Raw genomic sequence first — 9,411 nt, 5'->3', positions numbered from 1 at the left:
TACTCTGAGGTACTAGGGATTAGTATTTCAGCATATGAATTTGGGAGGACACCAGCCCATAACAGTTTTTTTTCTTTTGAATTGCATTATAAAAAGTCTTTCTTCTCTTATTCTAGGGGTGTATGGACCTAGCCCAAAGTGGGTGAAATGGGAGAAAAACTCTCTTTTCCACATAAATGAAAAATCACAGAAGAAAATGTTGTCCCTTCTTTTTAATAGATGCAAGCAAAACAATTTTATTAATAATATTATGTGTTACGATATATACCTTTTAATCTCAACATAAAGAGTAGTAATTCTGAATCTTTATTATACAATCTTTCTCAGCGCCATTCTTGCAATTATGCTAACCTCCTTTACTGCTCCAAGTGTACATTCTGGCTTCAATTTCTTTCTCAGTATGCTAGTGTGAAACAGTAGTCAATGTTCCTATTATGAATACCCGGAAACATTTTTAAATGCTCTCTTTTTATAACTCTCTATAATTTCTTTGTATTTGCTTTTCATCCCCTAATTACAGGAATTCAACAGGCATTCAAATAGGCATAAGCCTGAAAAATCACATGTAATGTGGTCCTTGACCAGTATGTGGGGATGTGTCCATGCCTTTGAAATTATAGTGCAATTACTCTAGTCACTACACTGTCTAAACAAAGAAAGTTCTCAAAACACTCTGGAGTTTTTTGTGTGTCTGTGGCAGCAAAGAATAAAAATTGTTAAACCAAGTCGTAACTGTGTGATAAACTATACTTTAAAATTAATTTTATCCCACAACAATCATAAGATGAGGATTCTGTGAGTCTAGTTAATAATGAACATCACCAAAGCAATAAAGTGTGAAGTAAAGGATCTGTACTTCTATGAATCTTTTAAGTGTGTGTTTTCATTTTTAAAAAAACTATTAAAATAGCAATAAAGAGGAAGAATCTCCTGTTAGAGCTTAACAATCAAACTTCTAGGTAGCAAATTGAATTATTTTGTTGCTACTGATTTCATAGTCTTATAAAGATGTTTGAGGTTGGAAATTTCCAATTTAGCTGTTAGAAATATGAAATCTGGGAAATTTGGTTTATTTTGTCCCTCGTCCCAGCTCCCACACCAAGCTAAATCATTAATATATTCACCAAGTCAAATGATGAGATTGTATATATGTATACAGAAACACACATATGTAAACATATATACATACATATATATTTGTAATAAATGTAAATTTTTAAGTGACATGTCTCACTGCCCTCAAACAGGATCAGGACTAAAACTATAACTACAGGTCTTTGTCAAATTAACAGTACTACTTCTTTGAACAGAAATTAGCTACAGCATGAATATCTTCATCTATTGAATCCTTTATTAATAACTTCCAAAATAATGGTATAAAAGAAACAGCCTTGCTGTGTATCCTAATCAATTACCACTTTTTACAAGGGGAACTGACAACATATCTCAGATTCTTACTTAAATATTAAAAAATCTTACGGGGGCGCCTGGGTGGCTCAGTGGGTTAAAGCCTCTGCCTTTGGCTCAGGTCATGATCCCAGGGTCCTGGGGTCAAGCCCCGCATCAGGCTCTCTGCTCAGTGAGGAGCCTGCTTCTCCCCGCCACCTGCCTGACTCTCTGCCTACTTTGATCCCTCTCTGTCAAATAAACAAATAAAATCTTTAAAAAAAAATCACACCCTTTGGTCTACTTTGTAAAAAAAGAAAAAAAAATCTTATGAAGGCAGCACAGAGGACTGCAGAATTAAAGAAATGGAAAAGCTTTTTAAACTCTCCCTCAAAAAAACAAAAATAAATATAGAAATAAACTCCCCCTCAACACACGCATAACAACTCATGTAATCTAGAACCAACTATTAGTTGCCTTCAGCATACAGATAAATTTTATGCTTATTGACTACAAATTTTTAAAAAACGTATACTGCTACTCATGGATTTTTTTTAAAATAAAAAAGATATAATAACTGGGATCCAAAAATAAATAAAACACATTTTTATGGACAGATTTTCAATAGAGTTTAAAAAATGTATTCGTATGGTCTCAATGTAAAATCTTATATCCTGAAGGAACAGTTGAGCCTAGTGACTAGGAAGGACAGAGTGTTCTTAGAAGACAAATTATAGTTGCCACCTCCACATTGCCTAAATACAGTTTAACCACATTAAAATGACAGAAATGTTTGTCCAAGAAGAATGTCATGCAGTTCAAGCCTCTGTTTTACTTTTTAAAAAGGGAGAGAGAAATTACTCTTTGTAAACATAGGGATTTGAAAAGTGGAAGTGTTGTGCTGTTCACTTTCAGCAAACAATAACCTCATCTGTTCAATCAGTTTCAATCAACTGTTCCCATTGGCAAGTTCTGATAGTGTTGACAATAAAATTAGGAATCCTGTGGAATGGTGAATGTTAAACTTGTTCTTAGTGTGGAAAACATCTTTTTAGAACTTAAGGTACTGCATGATCAGAGAATCTGATTACACACTAAATTAATCTATGGTAAGGTAAAATATCCTTCTCTAACTTGGTTACAAATAGACTGGGTAAGATGGTTTATTTAATATAAAAACTCTTCTGTTTAAAATTTAAATTTGTTTATGGGAAATTCTCATTTAAAAATTAAAATGGGTTTCATTTTAAAATATTAATGCTTATTGTTAAGAATTCAAACAATTTAGTAAGAATGAAGAAATAACCATCAGAAATACCACCTTAGGAGATACACATGGCTAACATTTTATTGAACATCATTCTGATATTTTTTCCCTACTCCAAAGTGTACTGTAGTTACATAGAGGTCAATGTAAGTTTCCCTCATGGATCTTGGAGCTTTGTAGCCTACTTTTTATTCAATAGGGTGTTAAGGACCTTTTTCCAAGTGTTGAGAGACTTAAAGTTCATGTAGAAGACATTCTCAGACCATGAAACTTCAGGGCCGGTTATCTACAGATATAAATAAATAATAGATATGTTCAGTATTTTTTTGTTTAAGTTGAAAAAAATCTTTTTTTCCAGTGTTATTGAAATAGAATTGGCATATAACATTGTGTAAGTTTAAGGTGTACAATGTAGTGATTTAATATACATATGTATTATGAAATTCTTACCACAATAAAATTAATGCCTCCTTTACCTCAAGAAAATCTTATTAACTTGAATATATCCAGATGTGTCTTGTTGCACTGATAGTCACCATCCATGTTTTCACAATCTAGAATTGGCTTCTTCAGGTTCTTCAACTACTCTGGCTCCATAGAATAGCAAAATGTTTATGGGAATATAAAGGAGAGCCTTGAGTTGCTACTTAGCCTATATTCATCCTGTCAACTATACTTGTATATTTCTATCCTTTAAGTTGATAAGCAATGTGTTTGATTATACCAATAACATATGAAGATGTAGTTGCTTTGCTCTGTGGCCATAATTATTCAAACTTTACCCCTCCTACCACAACCTCTGTTCCAATTATCCAGCCTGGACTTCTGCCATAGCCTGTGGACTACCTATCATCTTGGCTCTTTGGTCCCCAACCACTGGGGTGGTATTTCTAAAATGCAGATTTGATCATATCGCCTTAAATTTTTTTAAAGATTTTATTTATTTATTTCAGAGAGAGATCACAAGTAGGCAGAGAGGCAGACAGAGAGAGAGGGGGAAGCAGGCTCCCTACTGAGCAGAGAGCCCATTGCGGGGCTCAATCCCAGAACCCTGAGACGAAGGCAGATGCTTAACCCACTGAGCCACCCAGGAGCCCCTCTCCTTAAAATGTTTTGTCATCTAGACATTTAGTATCCTCTATAACCAAGTCTTTACCCCTTCTGCAACCTCATCCCTACCACATCCTCCAAATCATACCTTATCTCTATTTTATGAGCTATGAAAAATTCTCTCTCATACCTTCCCACATTTTCATGTTGAAAGAAACATTTCATGTTGTTTCTTTAACCTAGTAAAATTATCATTTTTCAAGATTCAGCTCAAGCAGTACTCTCCTTGTGAAGACTTTCCCTCTCTGTCACAATTGGGAAAACCCCACCCTCTGTTGTAGAACTTGACACTTTATAATATAATCAATTGTCTATCTTCTCCCTCACTAGACTGCTGGCTCAAGGTGAGGAACTTGGATCTTTACACCCTTGTATTCCTAAAAACAAAAAAATATACATTGTTTCATATTAAAAGCTTTAGGTGGCACAATTTTTATCTTTGAATAATAAACCATGAGAAATAAATGGTTAGAAAATGTTATTTATTGTACAAAATCTTTCAAAACAGTGTCTCCAGGGGAAAACAATAATTAAGAAGGCCTCAATGGAGAGAATGGAATATGTATATAATTAATATACATTAAATATTTGTTAATTGAGCAGTTCTTTGTTTAGATTATAGTCTTTCTAAGGGAGGAAACTGTAGTATGCTCTTTTTTATTATTATTTCTTCCAATGCCTGGCAGAGTACTATGTTCATAGAATAATTTGAAATCTGTTTTTACTGGTTAACCAAATGAGTGAATCCATTTGTTACATCAAACTAAATCTCAACAGAAATTTGTAAGCCCTGCCTGTTTGAATCTCTGTGCCTATTGAAATACCTTGTAAGTTCTTTGAAGACAGGGGCTCTACTTTATTGATTTCTATGCTCCTCGGTCTTAAGCAAGAGCACAGAATGCAAGAGAAGTTTGATAAATCTGTTATCAAGATTACATTAATGAAATACACATCTGCTTCGCTGATTATTGTATCCCCGTGACCTAAGGCAACACCTCTTTCTAAATAATTTTATTTTTAAAATTTTAATTCCATTACAACATACAGCATATTATTACAATATAGTGTATAATAATTCTATATATTACTCTGTGCTCATCAAGGTAAGTGTACTCTTAATCACCTTCATCTATTTCAACCCATCCCTAAAGCAACATCTTATCCACAGTAAAAACCCAGTAAATATTATTTAGATAAATATGTTTGGAATCTGGCTATTGGAAGGTACAATTAAAATCTAACATAAAAAAGTTTTCGGGGCTCCTGGGTGGCTCAGTCGGTTAAACATCTGCCTTTGACTCAGGTCATTATCCTAGGATCCTGGGATTCTCCGCTCCCTGCTCAGTGGGGAGTCTGCTTCTCCCTCGCCTCTCCCCCCTGCTCCTGCTCTCTCTCTCTCTCACATAAATAAAAATTTTTTAAAAAAATGTTTTCCTTGTTCCCTTGGGTCCAGGAATAAATTCAGATTAGAATAACCATAATTCTGAAAGATATTTTATTTCTTACTATGAAATAGCTCAACCCCACAGAGGTGGGGAGGTGGAGAAGAGAGAGAAGTTGGAAACAAACAAGTGAGACTCAGAAGGAGAAAATAGCTCCCCCGAGGGGAGCCACATGCTCCAATACCCATGGCAGCCGCATGAGGAAGCAGCCTAAAATTAGCAGAATGGGCAAGCCCAGGAAGGGAAAGCCGAAGCAGTTTTCCCTGCCCTCAATAAGTGAGGTGAAGGGCCCCGAGCCCTGGGGGAACCCTCCTTAGCCTGTGGAGCTCCACTGCACTTCGTGCCAGGTAAGGCCCTCCCTTGGAACTCACCTTGGGAGGTGAGGCAAGAGATTTCCTATGGGGATGTCCAGACAAATGAAAGGTTTACCATTGCTTAGTAATGAGGTGCCTCTAGGAATCTAATAATTAAGACAGCAATAAAAGTATTCATTATACCCATCTTCACATAAGGTATACAAGTGAACTACCCCTTTTTACCTTGTTGAATTGAGGTTCTCTGGCATATGTAGATGCCGGGTTTGTTGTTGTTGTTGTTGTTGTTGTTTAAGTGTTGGAGTAAAGGAAGGAGGCTGTCCTAAAAATTTTGTAAAACCACATGGAAGAGGAAACCTCCGAGTGGCATAAAAAAAAAAAAAAATGGGTGTGATACTGTAGAGCCAAAAAAGAAAGATTAGAGATAACACAAATAGGATTCAGTGGGCAACAGTGTGCATTTTCACAGATGAAGTACAGAGTAGCTGAGCTGGCTGAGGACAGACAACAGAATTCTGGAGGGGGCCAGGATTTTCTCAGTGTTGTTATTTCATAACGAGAGGTCGGTGACTTATTTTATGATGCACATATGTTATTCCCAGTAAAGGTATTCATCTGTCACTCTTCACAGTTTCTGTAAATTCCTGGTTTCTGTAGATTTCGTATTATCTGTAGATTTATTATCTATGGCTTTTTGAAGTTACAACTCATTAATGGTAAAAAAAACAAAAAAACAAAAAAAAAACCTCCAGTGCTATTAAGAGGTGTCTCACAGGGGCGCCTGGGTGGCTCAGTGGTTTAAAGCCTCTGCCTTCAGCTCAGGTCATGATCCCAGGGTCTTGGGTTCAAGCCCCACCTCGGCTGGCGCTCTGCTCAGCAGGGGGCCTGCTTCCTCCTGTCTCTCTGCCTACTTGAGATCTCTGTCTGTCAAATAAATAAATAAAATCTTTAAAAAAAAAAGGTGTCTCACAGAGTTGATCTGAAGGGATTGTGCAATCAGACAGCAGAAATTCAGAACTACTTAAAAAGTTACAGCTGTATTGAGATATAACTCATGTACCACACAATAAGCTTATTTGAAGTGTACAATTCAGTGGTTTTTAGTATACTTACAGAGTTTTGCAACCATTGCCACAATCAATTTTAGAATATTTTGTCACCTCCCCACACCAAAAAACCCCAAAAAACCAAAACCAAAACAAAACCCAACCCATAACCAAAAGCAGTCACTCCTCTTTTCATCCAACACTTCCCTCCCCAACAGCCCTAGGCAACCACGGATCTACTTTCTGTTTCTATAGACCTGCCTGTTCTGAACATTTCATTTATTGCATATGATTTCATTATGCAATCATACAATATGCAGTCTTCTGTAAGCTCTTTTTTTGGTGGGGGGAAGTAATGTTTAAATGTGTAGCTGCAAAGGAAAGAACCCTCTCTCACTGGGAGTGTTAACCGTTAGTTCATCCTGAAAGAGAGTTGTCATTGACACCAGTCACCATTTAGTTGAGCTTTTCTAATCCATCACTCTAAGATTATTCAGTTATAGTGGCACTTCAGTGCTATATATAATTATGTGATTAATAAATGTTTGTCAGTAATATATCATTCTTATTTAATAATAATCTTGGATGTAACCTGATGGGATAAAGCACATCCATTCACAATATCATTAGATGGTATATCTTAAGGCTTAGTAAACAATAAATGGAGTGAGATACAGCATGTCTAGAACACTGCCTGGCAGGTATTAGATTCTTAGAAAATAGCTGTATTTTCCTCTCCCCCACTTGAACATTTACTCATTAAACATAGCAGATTGGAAGAAACTCTTACCCTAGCAGAGTGCTTTAAGCATACTTGTTACTCAATAAATGCTTATTAAAATAGGGAAGGGAGCATTTTACAACTATAATATTATTTCATACAGGCTGTGAAAACAATTTCATGTGCTGGGCTAGGAGGAACCAATTGTAATTCCGAGTTCAGGCTGACATCAACTGCAATCTTGGATAGCTGACTTGCTTTCTCTGATCCTCAATTTATCTGTAACTCCAGACTGAGAAAGATATGCTGGATCACAGCTGAAATGCCATCCCCATTGTTCATTCTGTAGAAATATCTTATGGCAAGGTCTCCAAGACACTCCTGCCCCATATTTATTTCACACTAAAGGTCACACACTGAATTATAGGATTGCTTCTTAGGGAAGTCCAGATGTTTGTCCTAAGATCTTGCAGCTTGTAATCACCTTAATAAAATCGCCAGGTTATATCACCTGATCTTTAGCAGTCCAAGCTCTGAAATGTAATTTGTTTTTCAAAATTTCTTATAGTGATCCAGTCCTTTAGCATAGTACTTATATTAACCAAATTCCCACAAAAGTAATACAGACTCCACAGTTTCAGTTTGTTAATTTACAACGACAAAAACGGGTTTATAGCAAATCAAATGTCATTTTCTCCTCTCGACTTCTTTTTTCGTCTATAAGGAAATCTATTAAAAAAAACAACAAAAACTAAAGCAGCGTCTGGGTGGCTCAGTCATTAAGCATCTGTCTGCCTTCAGCTCAGGTTATGATCCCAGGGTCCTGGGATCAAGTGCAACATCGGGCTCCCTGCTCAGCAGGGAGCCTGCTTCTCCCTCTTCCACTCTGCCTGCTTGTGTTCCCTTTTCCTGTGTCTCTCTCTGTCAAATAAATAAATAAAATCATAAATAAAAAAATAAATAGAAATCAGAATGCTGCTGCATGAGCACGGATTGGAGCAAGGCAGGAACTGGCCATGGCATTTGGAAAAGTTGACCTGGGGGCTCCCAGCACCACCATTAGGAGCAGATAGGGCTCTCTTGGATGAACACCGCTGATTCTTTCTTCTTTGATTTCCTTTTCCGACCTGTCATTCTGATTACTTCCTCAGATAAAGATGTAGATGTAAATGCAGATAAAATGTAGAGACATATTTATATTTATAAACACACGTATATTCGACAGATAACACCAATTAGGCAATAGCAAAATTTTGCTCTTTTTTTTCCCCCTTCTTGTGTCCTTGGAGCATTTTTTTCTTCTTGCCTTGAGGGGAAATTTTAGATTGTTTTACTCTTTATAAATATATTTTATATTATATGTATTTTATTATATATATGCTTAAATATATTTATATGTGTTTTTTATACATATATATATATATATATATATATATGTATAAAAAATACGTGCAGGGAGCCTGGGTGGCTCAGTTGGTTAAGCGGCTGCTTTCGGCTCGGGTCATGATCCCAGGGTCCTGGGATCGAGTCCCACATCGGGCTCCTTGCTCAGCAGGGAGCCTGCTTCTCCCTCTGCCTCTGCCTGCCTCTCTGTCTGCCTGTGCTCGCTCTCTCTGACAAATAAATAAAATCTTTAAAAAAATAAAATAAAATAAAATACGTGCTTAACAGACGTATTTTAAAAATACAGCTAAGAAAAAATGTGAGAGAAAAATCCCCCATAATTCCACTACCTAGATATAACCATTTAACATCTAGGAATATTTTACTCCAGAACTTTAAAAAACAAAAGAGAGGCATATTATAAACACTGTTTTGGAGACTGCTTTTTTTTTTTAATTTTACATATCACAATTATCTTTCCATGTTAAAAAATGTATGCTGGGGCGCCTGTGTGGCTCAGTGGGTTAAAGCCTCTGCTTTCGGCTCAGGTCATGATCCCAGGGTCCTGGGATCGAGCCCCGCATCAGGCTCTCTGTTCAGCAGGGAGCCTGCTTCCACCTCTCTCTCTCTCTCTCTCTGTCTGACTCTCTGTCTGCTTGTGATCTCTGCCTGTCAAGTAAATAAATAAAAATCTTTAAAAAAAAGTATGCTGTTTTTAATTTTTTGCTATTACAAACGGTTA

This window comes from Martes martes (genome assembly GCF_963455335.1).
Source record: "Martes martes genome assembly, chromosome: 14".
Taxonomy (NCBI): Eukaryota; Metazoa; Chordata; class Mammalia; order Carnivora; family Mustelidae; genus Martes; species Martes martes.
Note: the sequence above shows the minus strand (reverse complement) of the source record.